General features: G+C 42.4%; 1 long non-coding RNA gene across 9 annotated transcripts in view; it reads left to right on the forward strand.

The window, feature by feature from the left end:
• Nucleotides 1-13,572, forward strand: part of LOC116451012 — an 87,385-nt gene that overhangs the window by 28,696 nt on the left and 45,117 nt on the right. For 8 of the 9 annotated variants that reach the window (XR_004243043.1, XR_004243044.1, XR_004243051.1 and 5 more), the window contains exon 3: nt 2,146-2,309. The exons of the other annotated variant lie outside the window; for it this stretch is intronic. This is a non-coding gene — a long non-coding RNA (uncharacterized LOC116451012). The remainder of the gene's footprint in view (nt 1-2,145; nt 2,310-13,572) is intronic. 9 annotated transcript variants of the gene reach the window in all.

Here is a 13,572-nt window from a genome sequence, read left to right on the forward strand (position 1 = left end):
TGCCCAGGGTGGAAGTCAATAGGTGAATAAAGCAAATGTTTTTACATGTTTACTTATGGAAATCTGAGAGATACCAGGGACCAGGGTGCAAACCAAAAATATCAATACTGACAAATTCAAATAAGGACTTTTCCCATTAAATTTCACATATATGGCTATGTGTGTAAACATTTCCGATTTTTGAAGGACAGCATAACCTCATCCTCTGTTTTTGCTCTTCTGTGGACATTTTTAACTCCTTCATGGACGTTTCTAAATTCTTTTCTTGTAACCACACACAGGTATGGCAAACAAATTTACAAATGTGGATAAAAATACAACTTAAATCCTCACCTGCGTCGTTGTGTCAACACAACTCAATCTGACAGTGTGTTTTTGCCAGGTGGAACAAAGAGCAATAAATTAGTTCTGAACATTTATGATCTTGCATTATAAAGACTCCAACAGACTGTGTTCAAAATCAATTGTCAGAGTGATGGGGATTAATAACTCTGGTTCTGTAACCTTTTCCATATCTGCAGCCTGGCTAAGGGCACGTTTCAAGATCTGCTGCCATATTTCATTATTGCAACCTCCGTTTGAAAGACCTTTTTGATGCTTAAAAAAAAGAAACAGATTAGTTTTTAGTAGGGCTGGATGAATAACTCAGAATTAATAATTCACTCAGTGAATTTTGCCTCTTATTCTGTAGGAAGAATGAAGAAAAAATAGTTGTCAAATTTTTTCTATTGACTCGTTGGGTTTTTTTATTAATCCAAAGCAGAAATCAGAATTCGGGGTGTGTTATGTATTTGTGATTGATCAGTCAGGTGGTATTGGTTTAATTCCCCAATTAATTGAGGACAAATACTAGAATAAATTTCATGACTAAATATTTGAGGAGAGAGTATTTAAAAATCCCTTTCCACCCGCACAAGCTTAAAATCAGGTTTTGAAAGAACTCTTGAAAGTAAAAATCCGAATGCATGAAAATTGTTGGAAAGGAAACATAAATAAAGCAGGAATGTGGCCAAGCCAAGTTCATTACAGGACACAAATAAGTTTGAGGCTTCCACAAATTTCCCTTCTTAGCTCCAGCACCTGTTTTGGGAGAAGAATAATAAATATTGAGCTAAATATGGGAGCAAGGTAAATGAGAGGTTTATTGAATTCCCTGCCTCCCCAGCTACTGTGCTGCGTTTTATGGGAGTGAAATGTTTGATATAAGTGAAACCACAGAAAAAATTGGCATCTTTTGGCTCCCTTTGCCTCCCAGCTGGAATTTTTGCATCCCACCTGTGCCAGCTCTGCCAGGCTAAGAGGCATCCACGTCTTCTCCTGCGTTTTCATGCACATTATTTTGCTTTCTTCCTAAATAGAGATAAAACAGTTAAATATTTCCCAACAAAATCCACACATGTGATCTCCAGGGCCGTGCATACCATCAAACTGTCATTTCCTTCGATTAACCTTCACCTGACCTCCTTCCCCCAGGCACTTTCCAATCCCGTTGTTCCTCCACTTAAGCCTGGTGCTCTCTCAGGTGAGTGCCTCTGTCACTCAGGAGCTGGACACGTTCCTGGAGAACCCAGTGGAGATGTTGTGACAGAAAACTGGGCAGAATTTGCCCTGGACTGCACAACCCAGAGCTGGATGTGCTGGAAGTGCAAAGGAAACAGAGCTCGGATAAGAGCAGTTGAAGAAACCCGAATTTTCGGAGTGTCTATGAAGTGTTTTATGAATATTGTGAAATATTTAAGATCATAAAAGGTTCATGACTGAGATCTACAGGACTTTTCTGTTGTAACTCCTTCATGTTCTCAGGAAGGGCCAGTTTGTGGAGAATAAAATCACTACCAGGAGGGGATCAGAGTTAATGAGTCGCCTCCTTACGACAACAGAGTTTGGAAATTGCCAGGGCCGTCTATTCTATCATTTTGAAACCCCACAGATCTGTGTTCATCTCAATTTTTATCTACAGGTAGCAAGAAAATGAAAGTTAGGAAGGCCAGAAGAAATAAAATATTTCAAAATGATGCATGCCTACAAAAATTTCAGTTACGCCAAACTGAGCTTTTTTTGCCTGCTGGTTTATGAGAAATGCTGATGTTTGCATCAGCTTGGGACAATTTTATTTTATCTTTTTTTCTCCTGAAATTCCTCTAGAGAGAACAACATGGAACTATTATGAATCCAGTCAGATCCCACATAGGGTTGACAGCAGAGAAAAGCAAAGCCTACGTTGAATCCATAACTTCTGCTTATGGAATAATATATATTTTGGGATGATAACAGAGGCCATGTGTAGTGAAGTATCTCCTCATCCCAAGGTAAGCTGGAACAGTGTCACAAGCTGAAACTAAGCACTTTGGTTCTAGGCTTAATTTGACTGGTAAATCTCATACTTTTTGCTGAGAGATTAAAAATGTGCCATCAGAAGCCTCAGCATCACATCAGTTCTCGTGGATGAGGATGGTTTATCCCTTAAACCAGTCTGTGATGTAGTAAGTAGGTCAGAAAATTCCTCAACATTTCATCACCAGGCATAATTTATAGATCTTACAGGATTTTTGTAGATATAGAGTCTTAGAAATGTTTAGTTGGAAAAGACCTTTAAGACCATCAAGTCCTTTTTTTGCTGAATCCAAGTTTGTCCCTTTTTTTTATTATCCCATTAACACTTAAAAAACAGAGTCTAAGTGTGCAGCATTCCATAATTTCTGCTCAACCCCTGAGATCATGAGACCTGTTGGAAAATAGCTTTAAAACAAGAAAGAATTGTAGTGTAAGATTCCTGTGCAAGCTCTGGATCCATTCCTTGTGCCAAGAGTTTATAATCTATTTTTTAAGCTTTTATTCATGCTGGCCTTTTTTTTTCCCCCCATTCCGGTGGGAATGCTACATCTGTAAATCAGGTGGAAGCAGATATTGCTGATGTACAGTGGGGGTGGTGGTGAGGGTGATGTAGTTGGTCAGTCTGTACTGGCCAGTAGCACCGAGTTCCTGCACTGGTGGGAACTGGTGTGACTGGTTCTACTCTGTTTCAATCAATACCTAAAGAAATCATTCTATAATTCCACAGGGATTGTAAAAATCCCACTTTTGGAGCACATGAGACCCGTTACTGTCCCTGTTAAGGTTTTTGCAAGTGATTCTCCAGGAAAAAAAACCCAATATTTTCTGTGCAATCCTCCCCCAAACCGATCTGCAGTGACGGGGCTGTACTCACCTGGTGGAGGGGAGAATTTAAATGGAAGAACAAAAAGAAACTGAAATTGCCTTAGGGATTGAGGTCAGGTGAAGGTTAATCAAAGGAAATGACAGTAAAATGGCATTCAGGGCTCTTGGTACATTTTTAATCATTCCTCTCTCTCTCACTCATAAAAGACACAAAAGATGTCCAACTTTCTGCCATTGTGTTTAGTTAAGGATGACTTTTATTTTTGTCTTGATTGTTTTAAAATAGCCTTTCTTTTTGATTTCTCTCGTAGATTTAGCTCCTGAAAACTTGTATTGCAGTGCCTTAAAGATGTGTGTGGGAAATTGGGAATGTGTGTGTGGGGGGAAGAAGAATGTTAAGAAAAGGGAGTAATTTTCCCCAGAATATCTCTCATTTTAACTTCTCTTTCTCAAGTGATAGATTTTGAAGGATTTCTAGAAGTCATGAGTTTAGGGAATAAATACTCAGAAAAGCTAAATATTCACGTTATTACACAAGTGTCAGGCTAAATGAAGTTCATGATTGCAACTACTGGAAACAAGAATAGTTTCTTTCACACCCTGCTAATCTACAAGTTATTGTTCTGGTTTTAAGTGTTGGTACTTTGTATATTTTTTGTAAAAAGTATTAGAATAATCTCATGATCGCAACGAAATTGTGAAGTCACGTCTGAATTTGCAGGCCATTGGTTATATTCTGATTTTGTGTATGTGAAAAGGCCCTGTTTGGGAACTTTTATTTTCCGAGTTTGGAGTTTTCACTTTGTGTCCGTCACCTCAGATAACTTTGGCAGAACTACAACAGGAACAGGAGCAACTTTATGTAACTTATAACTGCCCAAGGCAACTTTTAAAAAATGTGAGCAATGCGGTTTTTTTTCCAAGTCTGTTTGTATAGACTCCCTTCCCCCTGTAACACAAAAGGTCCTAAAGGGGATGGATTAAACCCAAACAGCTTTTAACTGAGGTAACCTGGTGTAGCAACTGTGTTCTCCCTGCTCTTTTCATCAGCATTGTGCACTCAGCCCCTTGAGTGATGCAGCTGGAGCTGAGCTTAGGTGGAACTTTGAGCCGAGATTAGGCAAGACCTCAAGCCTTTGGAGAGGAACCTGTGGCTTAAAAACACATCCCTGCAGCCCCATGCAAAGAGTAACCCCACTGTGAGTTGCAGGAAAATGGAATTTTATGCATATGAGATGCTCCACACTTTGGGGAAAAAAAATAAAACAGTCTGGAAGTGATTTCTCTGTGTGTCCTTGTGCTGGTGTGGCCGGGAATTGCCACTGGGAATGTGGCACTTTTCCGCCAGATCCCACTTAGCAAGAGCTGCCACATGGATGCCAGATGGGCTCTTTGCCAGGGAGGAGGAGGAGGAGGGAAAGCCCTGCCCACCCTGCAAACACTGCCGAGAAAATGCTGTCAGGGAATTAGTGTAAAAACTGGGAAAAATGGGAGACCTGTATCCGAAGTCGTTGGGCAAAGGTTGAGTTGAGCTGAGCTCTCTTCCAGGGAAGGGGAGAGGAACACGGTGGGGAAGGCTGGGCCCTGGGGCTCGGAGTGCAGAAGCTCCCAGCAACAAGAGCCTGGCTTTGCAGGCGCAGGGAGATGAGGAACTCGGGGATTTCCATGTTGGCAGGGTCTGACTGGGATTTTACAGCGCTGTAACAATGCCAGTGTCGGGTTTATGGAGGGCATTTTTCAACTCAGCATCAGCTCGAGCAGCCAGTTCTGCCCCCGTAACTCCCCTGTCTGGTAAAACCTCTGTCCTACTAACACAAATCCAAATGATTTTTGGTGTGTCTTTGGCAAAACAGGAATATCTGTGTAAGAAAAAGAACAAAATGTGAGAGAAATCATTTAAAATGAAAACTGAGTACCTGAGTTGAAGGCAGTGTTTACCACTGACAGCTGGAAAACTCTTGGACTGAGGGAATGTGATTTTTCCACCTGGTCTAATGGAAGATGTCCCTGTCCACGGCAGGGGAGTTGAAACTGGATGAGCTTTAATGTCCCTTCCAAACCAAACTGTTCTGTGCTTCCTTTTTAACAAACAGCATGACCTCAGAATTTTGCTGAAATACATGCTAAAGAATCATAGCCAGATCATTTCTCTATTTTTAAAACATCCAATAAAAATATTCAGTCTGTTGTACCCCTGCATGCCCAAATTATTCAACTATGGCAAAGATCAAGTTGGTTTGAGTATTTTTGTTCCAACGACTGGGATCATCACTCCCTCCCCTGCCCATAGAGCCCATCCTGCATCAGGGCTGCTTGTTAGGACCAGAAGCTGTGATCTGAATGTAGCTGGATTAATGGGTTTGGGTGTTTTCCATGTTGCAAAGTGACGGTGGGATAAAATAGGAGCATTTAGGGTTTCCCCATGGGCGGAAAATGGGGTTTGTGGGCAGAAAGGGAGGTCTTGTGTTTGGTCTCTGCTGCAGCTGAGATGAGGGCAGTGAAGCAGCCGAGCTGAGGGGAAGCTCTGCTCGGTGTCTCGCAGTTTTTCAGGCTGGTTTTAACATCTTGTACCAAATTACCAGTGTGAGAGGGGGGCTCAGGGTGGGGAACCTCGCTGGAGCATCAAAGGAATAGGATAAAATATGATGGAGGAACAGCAGTAACTGATGGCTTTACATTTCCTTTCACTCCCTGTTTTTGGAGAGAAATCTTCCATGCGAGTATTCTCAGGTGATGTCTTGGTTTCTCTTGGAATAAATTGCTTGTCTCAGTTTGATCCTTGAGCCTTCTGATAAAAATACTGTGGTTTTGTACCTTATTAGAAGCATGGTTGAGTCCAAACCCTGCCAGGGCTTTGCTGGGTGTGAGGGATTAGGGAAGGTCAGGGATGTGCTGAGTACAGAGGCTCTGGTGCCTGCTGGCAAGCAGAAGGTCTGTCTCTGGTGCTCTCAGCTTTCCACCTTCATTTTCCACCCTTCCACCATCAAGATGCAGGGATGCTCAGGATAAAATTCAAGCTGTCTAATTTTAGATGTCCATCTAATTTAGATGTCCAATTTAGCTTGCTCCTGGCTGTAACAAAGCAGAAGCTCTGCTTGCTGCAGGTCTCTTCAGTTGCAGAGTCAGATTCTCATTTGAGCCCAGCTCTGGGTGAGCAGAAAGTACAGTGGGAGCAGCTCCACATCTCAGACAGGGCTGTTCCCCTGCCAGAGCTGCCACCAAGTCACTGGGGTCTCACTGAGCACCCAAATCAGGTCCCTTGCGGGGGCAGAACCAATTGTTGCATGGCAGCTCGTTTTTCTGTGAAGGTTTCTGTGATAAATCCTCAGTGTAAGCAAGGTTTGAAAAAGAAAGGAGCCAAAGCCTTTGAAAACACTTCTAAGTGGGAAAGTTTCACTCCAAGCTTGGGATGCAGCCCAAGTTTCACCAGATGCCCAGTCAGGTGGGAATAATCTCCATGATAACCTGCTGGGTCATCACTTCTGGTGCTTTGTCCCGTTGGTTTTGCAGCTCTGGAATCGGTGAGAAGCAGAAGGCAGCCAGATCTGTTTTCAAATTAGGGGAGGTAGACCCCATTCCTGGGGTTATTTGTTGTATCACCTGAAGCTAATTTAATGCTTAAAATAGAGACAGACCCGTTCTGAGGGATTTTAACCTGAACATGCACTGGGAGCAGTCACTCCCTGCACTCTCTGCTGCAGGAGTACTCTCTGCTCTGGGATTCCAGAGCCATCTGCACATAACCCTGCGCCATGAGCTCCAGGAAGACCTTGCTTCAGCAGGGAGATTGGACCAGATGGTCCCACCAGTGGTGCTTCCAACCTTATCCATTGTTCTGTGATTGTCTGCAGGAGGGCATTAACAACCAGGACACTTATTTATGGGGTTGGTTTGGAAACATGAGCTGCCTGGAAGGAGACTTTTGCAATCAGGGAGGTTGTCCCTACTGAAATCATCAGAAATCTGGGAGGGTTGTGGCTACCTGGGCAGCCCTGAGAGGCTTTGGACCATTTTCTGAGGCCACCTGTAGTTACTGGTTTAGAGAACGTGTCACCACTTTACTCTGGTGTCAGTTCAAAGTCCTAATTCTGTGGATCAGTGTCTTTCAGATGAAGAAAGTGAAATCCTTTCTTGCCCCTGGTGTCTGAGTAAATTGATATCAAATTCTCTATTGAAAAGACAACTGTTGTCAGCAGAGGCAAGCAACAAGAAAATCTGGGACAGGAGGTAACTTCATGATGGATTCTACATCCTCAGGGACTTTCTGAGCTCTGAGGATTAATTTTCTATTATATCCACGTGTGGGGCTTCCCTTAAATACACTTCCACTAACAACTTAGTACTTTTTTCAATTACAGTCTCATAAAATGCTACAACTTTTTTTTGACATTCTGCCACTTAGAGGCCAAGGCTTTCATCACTGTGGCTGTTGTTGCCCCCTTTTCTTAAATGAAGCATCTTTTTGCTGCCCCCCTGAAGCCATGGTTTTGTGGAGAAAGCGTTCTTTGCACAGGGGAAAAAACCACTTGGGAACTGAACTTCTGCAGTGGTTTGCACACCATGAGCTTCATCTGCAGGTCCTGATGGACTTGCAAAGCCTCACCACAAGCATCTCTTCTCCATATTTTAGCTCAGTTGGCTCAGTTTACTTTGTTATCTTCATTTTTTTTTAGATTTATTTATATATTATTTATTTTACCATCTCTATTTCATGTAAGGTAACTCTAAGAATGCTTTCAGAAAAAAAGAAAAAAAAAAGGGCATTTTAATCTGTCCACATGCTTGGCTGTGTGAAATAGAGCCAGAGCACCAGAGATCCAGAATTTCCTGCAGCAACCTCATAGCGCATCTAAAAATGAATTGCTCGGGGTATGAGCCAATGGTTTATGAAGAGGGAGGATTTGGATAACTACAGGTTACAAACTATTTTAGGAGAGAGGTCAGTAGCTCAGATAGTTTGGAGTTCTCCACCTGGAAGTGTGGGGAGTTGGAGAAGGAAAAATAGATAGTGTGAGTGACCTGAATGCTAAGGAAAGGCTGTGCTCCCCTTTGAAACACTGATGGGTCAGTGTTGTCAGTCACATGGGGTCACTTCTGGTAGAACAAGGCTTGAGAGGATGTCTTCACCTGGGAACTCACAGAACCCTTCTGCTTTGGTTGGCACTGAGGAGGAAGGACGCCCTGATTTCACAGGACAGCTGAGAACTCCGTAATTTTGGAAATACTAATCCAGTTGCCCCCAAGTAGATCAGTATTTTTTATGTTTTTATGATTTTATAACCAAAATTAGATATCCATAATATAGATATGTGATTTTATGGCAAAATATTATTAAATTAGGGCAAGATGAATTGAGAAGTTGGAGGTGATATCTGTAGAAGGAGCTTGGGCAGATATGGAGATTCCCATGGGACAGCAGAGGCTCCTTGTGCAGGCACAGGGCAAGCAGGGACCAGGAGCTCTGTCTGTCCCCCAGCCAGGATGGAATCATGGAATGGTTTGGGTTTGAAGGACCTTAAAGTTCACCCAGTGCCACCCCCTGCCATGGGCAGGGACACCTTCCACTATCCCACGTTGCTCCAATCCCTGTCCAGCCTGGCCTTGGACACTTGCAGGGATGTGGAGTCCACAGCCCGTAGGCTGGGTCAATAGAAGTTTTGGAAAACAAGGCTGCCCAGCTGCTTTCTTGCATTTTTTATCTCCTTCACTGAGGAAAAGAGGGAAAAGCCTTCCTGACATAACGTTCACAAGGGACACGTCACCGTGTGTCAGCGCAGGGAACATGAACTGATCCCAGTTAATCTTCCCTGCTTCCTTCTGCACCTCCATTTTATAAACTGGAATTGGCAGGGAATTATGGCCACAAAACCTGATTTCTGCCTCAGTTCTGCTCCTCGGCACAGAACTACCTGACAATTAATATTTGTGTATACCTTTTGAAATCTGTGACCTTTGGGGAGTTGACAGAGCTATAATATTGGTCTTTGTGTGCTCGCCTGGCTTTTAAAGTCCCTGCCTGGTGGATGTAAGTTCAGTGGATACAGATCTGAAACTTGATTTCCTCAGTATAGCTGCATTAGCATTCAGCTGTGGGTATGTAAGATAATAGTATTAAAAGCAACCTTCCATCCTGTTGTCATGGATGCAGCACAGCCCAATCCTGGGAGCAGTACACCACCAGTCTTTGTACAATCTCATTTTTATCTACAAATTTTGATTTAATTATACCAGAAATTCTGCAGCCGTCTATAATATATGATTTTATTTTCCATTTTGAGCATTAAAATGTAAGAATTGGGCAGCTCTAGTTCTTTGTCCGGCGCTTTTCTTTTTTTTTTTTTGCATTCCAAGTATCTGTCAGTATTAGTTATGAGACTGTGTGAAATAAGTAGCCATGAAAGATGCCTGCTTTTATGACAGAATGAGTGGTTTCATGAATTTTAAAGGAGCACATTTGTATTTTCTGTTCTTGAACTACATGGGCTACTCGCAAATATGACAGAAGATAATTGTTTGAGGAATTATGATGCCTTTCAAGATTTTGCGGGATATTACTATTTTCATAATCTTTCATTTATCAGCTTCTGCGGCTTGATTTATTTATGGGTGTAATTTGGAAATTAAAGCACTCCCACTCTGGCAGCAAAGGTACATGTTTGCTCCGTGTGGCTCGTGCTCCCTCCCCTTGGCAAAAATAATGAATGTGCTAATTTTTGTGTCAGACACCGAAGGAAAGTGTCAGGACTGGGGGACAGCCAGGTGTGATCCTGGGCCACGTGAGCCAGGAGGGAAGAGTCCGAAGCCTTGGGATGAGCGGGGATTTCAATCTGCAGCAGCACCCGTGGCACCAGGCAGAGCGTGTGCTCTGTTTGTTAGGATTTAAATGAAGGCATTGTTAGCAGGGATTTTGTGTGAGTGAGTAAAGGCTTCAAGCCTTTAATTGACTCGGAAAATCTTTTTAGTTGTGATTAGAGGGACAGATACTCAGCTGGTGAGGACTGATGGTGCTCCATTGAATCAATTTTCATACCCTGTCTGGAGTCAATGGAGCAGGGCTCATTTATAACACTGTACCTGGCCTGTTATTATAAAAAAAACATTCCAGGCCTGATATTTGAGTGGTACAGTAACCTTTTATCAGGGAGCTGCTTGGCTCAATTTAAAAATTTCATCAAAATCAGGGGTAAAATCCTTGGGCTAATAAATTCAGTGGCATGAGCTATTTTCATTTGGTTGGGAATTTAAGTGTGGAAACCTATGGCTGTGTCCTATTTGCTTGAAAGCTCGGTGATGGATCTGCCATACTTTCATATTTAGCATAAGGTTGTCTTCTTAAAGGCTAAAATGAAGCATCTCTATATCTATATGAAGCATCTCTATATCTGTATGAAGCATCTCTATATGAAGCATCTTTTAAAGACTAAATGAAGCATCTCTATAGTCTTTTCTGGTTTAGCCTTGAAGTATTTTTATTTTTTCCCCTTGGTAATATTATCTCACTTTCCATCCTCTGATAACTGCATAGAAGGACTTTATTTTGTGGTTAAAAAACCCACAAACTCTGGATATCTTAATGTATTAAACTTGCCCCTAACATCTGAATATTATCACTGAAAATCCCCTCTCAAAATTCTGTGCACGCCCATAATTAAACTGCTCTGAAAGGTGCAGTCAGGAGAACCAGGCACCAACATTATGGAGTGAAAATTAAAGAGGCAAAACATCAGAGTGTCTACTGTATGTGCCTGCTGTTAGACACTCAAGCATGGAGAACAGGATACACCTCTACGGATGGATGGCTTTCCTTATTAAAAAAACACAGTAGGACTCACAGTAGGGGAACACACTAAAACAAGGCTTTGTAGTAATTTCCTTGAAAGAAATTTCCCAAGATAGCAACTTAAAAAAGCTTTTAATCTCACAACTGGCTCTATAGTGAGTTTTACTGGAGCTGAGATAAAAAAGGCCATTAGATTGCAGCCGATCTGGTAGGGTTGGTCTGAAGCCTCTTCCCTCCCAAGAAAAGGATTAGACTTTTCTTGCACCAGAACAAGGGTTAAATAGATTGATGAGATTCTAGCATATTTAAGAACTTTAAATACATATCTCTCAAGTCTGAAATCATGTGGGAAAACAGAAATCCCCTTTCCCAGCTGGAATACTTGACCAACCATGCTGCTGTGCAACACGGAGCCGATGTGTTAGATCAAGGTTCCTTCTGCGTGTCTAAATTTGAAACCACTGTCCCTCGTGATTTTGAGCTGATATTTTATTCTGGGGCTCTGAGCAGTGTCCTTTCCCACTTGGGAGGAACATAAAGTGTTTCTCATAAATTCCTGGAGAAGAATCCAACAGGACCGTGTCCTGCAGCAGCTCGTTGTGCTGCAGTGGGCCTGTAACTCCCTCACTGGGATTTGCCTGATCTGCTGTCTATTCCACGTGACTATTAAACACCAAAGTAAAGGAAAAAAAACCCCAAATCTGTCTAAATTCCCATGCAAACCTGCTGGAAGGCTGGCCTGTGTGTTACAGTTACCTGATAACCCATAAACTGCCGTGGCTGCAGCTCCGTGCTGCTGTTGGTGCCAGTGCACGTGTCCAAGGCCACACTCTGAAATCCTGTGGTTTCTCCTCAACCTTCTCCTTCCCTGTTTTGGTGCTGTGGCTGTGGGGAGGTGGTCCCAGGGGTTTGGTAGAAGGAGCAGGAGGCTGGAGGTGCAGCAGGAGCTGCCCACGCTCCCTGGAGTGCCCAGCACCATGTGTGAGCATCGGCGGAGGAGAGGGAACATCTTGTACCTATCTTGTGTCAGCGAGCTGAGAACAGGCAAGGAACATGTCTGATAATGTGTTTCACATTGAAATAATTAAAGAGAATTGTTGCTGGAGGGAAATGTGCCTTTAAAAATTAACCCTGACATCTCTCCGACAATTTGGCGTGTTACAAGAGATCCTTTTTTCCTTTCTTTTTTTTTTTCCTTCTTTAGTTTTACTAAACTTGATATGCATTTTTCAGCACTTTGGAAAATGCAGAGCCTTTGAAAACTTCCCTGTACGAATAGTCTCTACTTACATGAGCAGCCCCATCTATTTTCCACTGAACTACTTGTAGGACTGATGTTTAAAGGAACGGGGCTGAAGTAAATGACACATTCTGCAATGCCCCGGAGTCTCTGCTAGTTATTATTGTTTGAATCTCTGTCTTGATTGCATATATTGCAGTCTTCTATCACACAGAGAGCCAGTTTTGAAATCTGAATGTTGTTCCTTGTATAACCATCGAGCAGCTTGCTTTATTATTTCTTCTTACGCTGAAAAAAAATCCTTGGAAATTGAAAGTAGTCATTTCCATAAAGCACTCAAAGTTTAAAAATGTTCTTTTTGAAGGTGCTGGAGTATTTGAAAACAAATGTTAATATCTGTAAATGCAGTATTACATTTTTTTTTTAAAATTCAAGCTGTGGCAACACCAATTACGTTCACGCTTTTGTCATCTGCAGAAAGTTAAATATACAGCCAGGTATCGGTGATTGGGAAGTTTGGCTTCACTATATCATGGCTATAAAAGTTATTTACTGGTTGAAGAATTGTGCAACTTTTTATTGGGGTGAATTTCTGCATTTTCAGTTCTCTGTTTGATCATAATTTGTTAGTCTAGGGGTAGGAAAGGTTGGGTTTCCCTCCCTTTGTTTGTTTACTAATTTGAAGCTGCATTTCCAGCCTGGACAAGGGCACAGGACTGGTGAGGATGCTCAGGCTGCTTTTCCTCTCTGATATGGCCGGAGTGCTTTGGACCATGTGTGTTTTCCAGGCTTTTTCACTGTGCTGGTCACCAGGAGGAACCTGAGGGTGTTATTCCAGACCTGATGGCTGGAATTCTGCAATTCCCTGGCCTGAGGAATGGCTGAGGTGCTGCTGAGGCATTCCTGGCTTTCAAATCTGCAACTGAGAAAACGGACATGCAAATTCTCCTTCAGACGCTGGCAAGTCTTTTTTTGTTTTAATTTTTTTCTTTCTTTATTTTTTATTTCTTTTGAATAATTTGTGACCCAATGGGAGGCAAACACAGTGCAATGTGCAGGAGCAGGAACACACTTTAAATTTACATCTGCAGTTTCCAGGCTGCAGGGAAGATTCCTGGGTGACACTCTCTGTCCTGGAGTTTACACTGAGAGAGAATTACCTTGCAGGAGCCAAACCCTCCTACATTTCTTAGTCAAGGAGAAGAGATTCAGCCTCATATTTCCTTGTCCCTTGAACTTGTAACAATTTGGTGATCTTGGGCACAATCCTTCAAGACGCTGAGTATCCCTGTGGGCACTTAATCAGGACAGCTGATGGCTTGTGATGCTTCCTACGACTGGGCGCTTCCTTAGTTAAATTTAAAACACAAAACACTTTAAAATGCTCCTTAAA

The sequence above is a fragment of the Corvus moneduloides genome, chromosome 14 (assembly GCF_009650955.1).
Source record: "Corvus moneduloides isolate bCorMon1 chromosome 14, bCorMon1.pri, whole genome shotgun sequence".
Taxonomy (NCBI): Eukaryota; Metazoa; Chordata; class Aves; order Passeriformes; family Corvidae; genus Corvus; species Corvus moneduloides.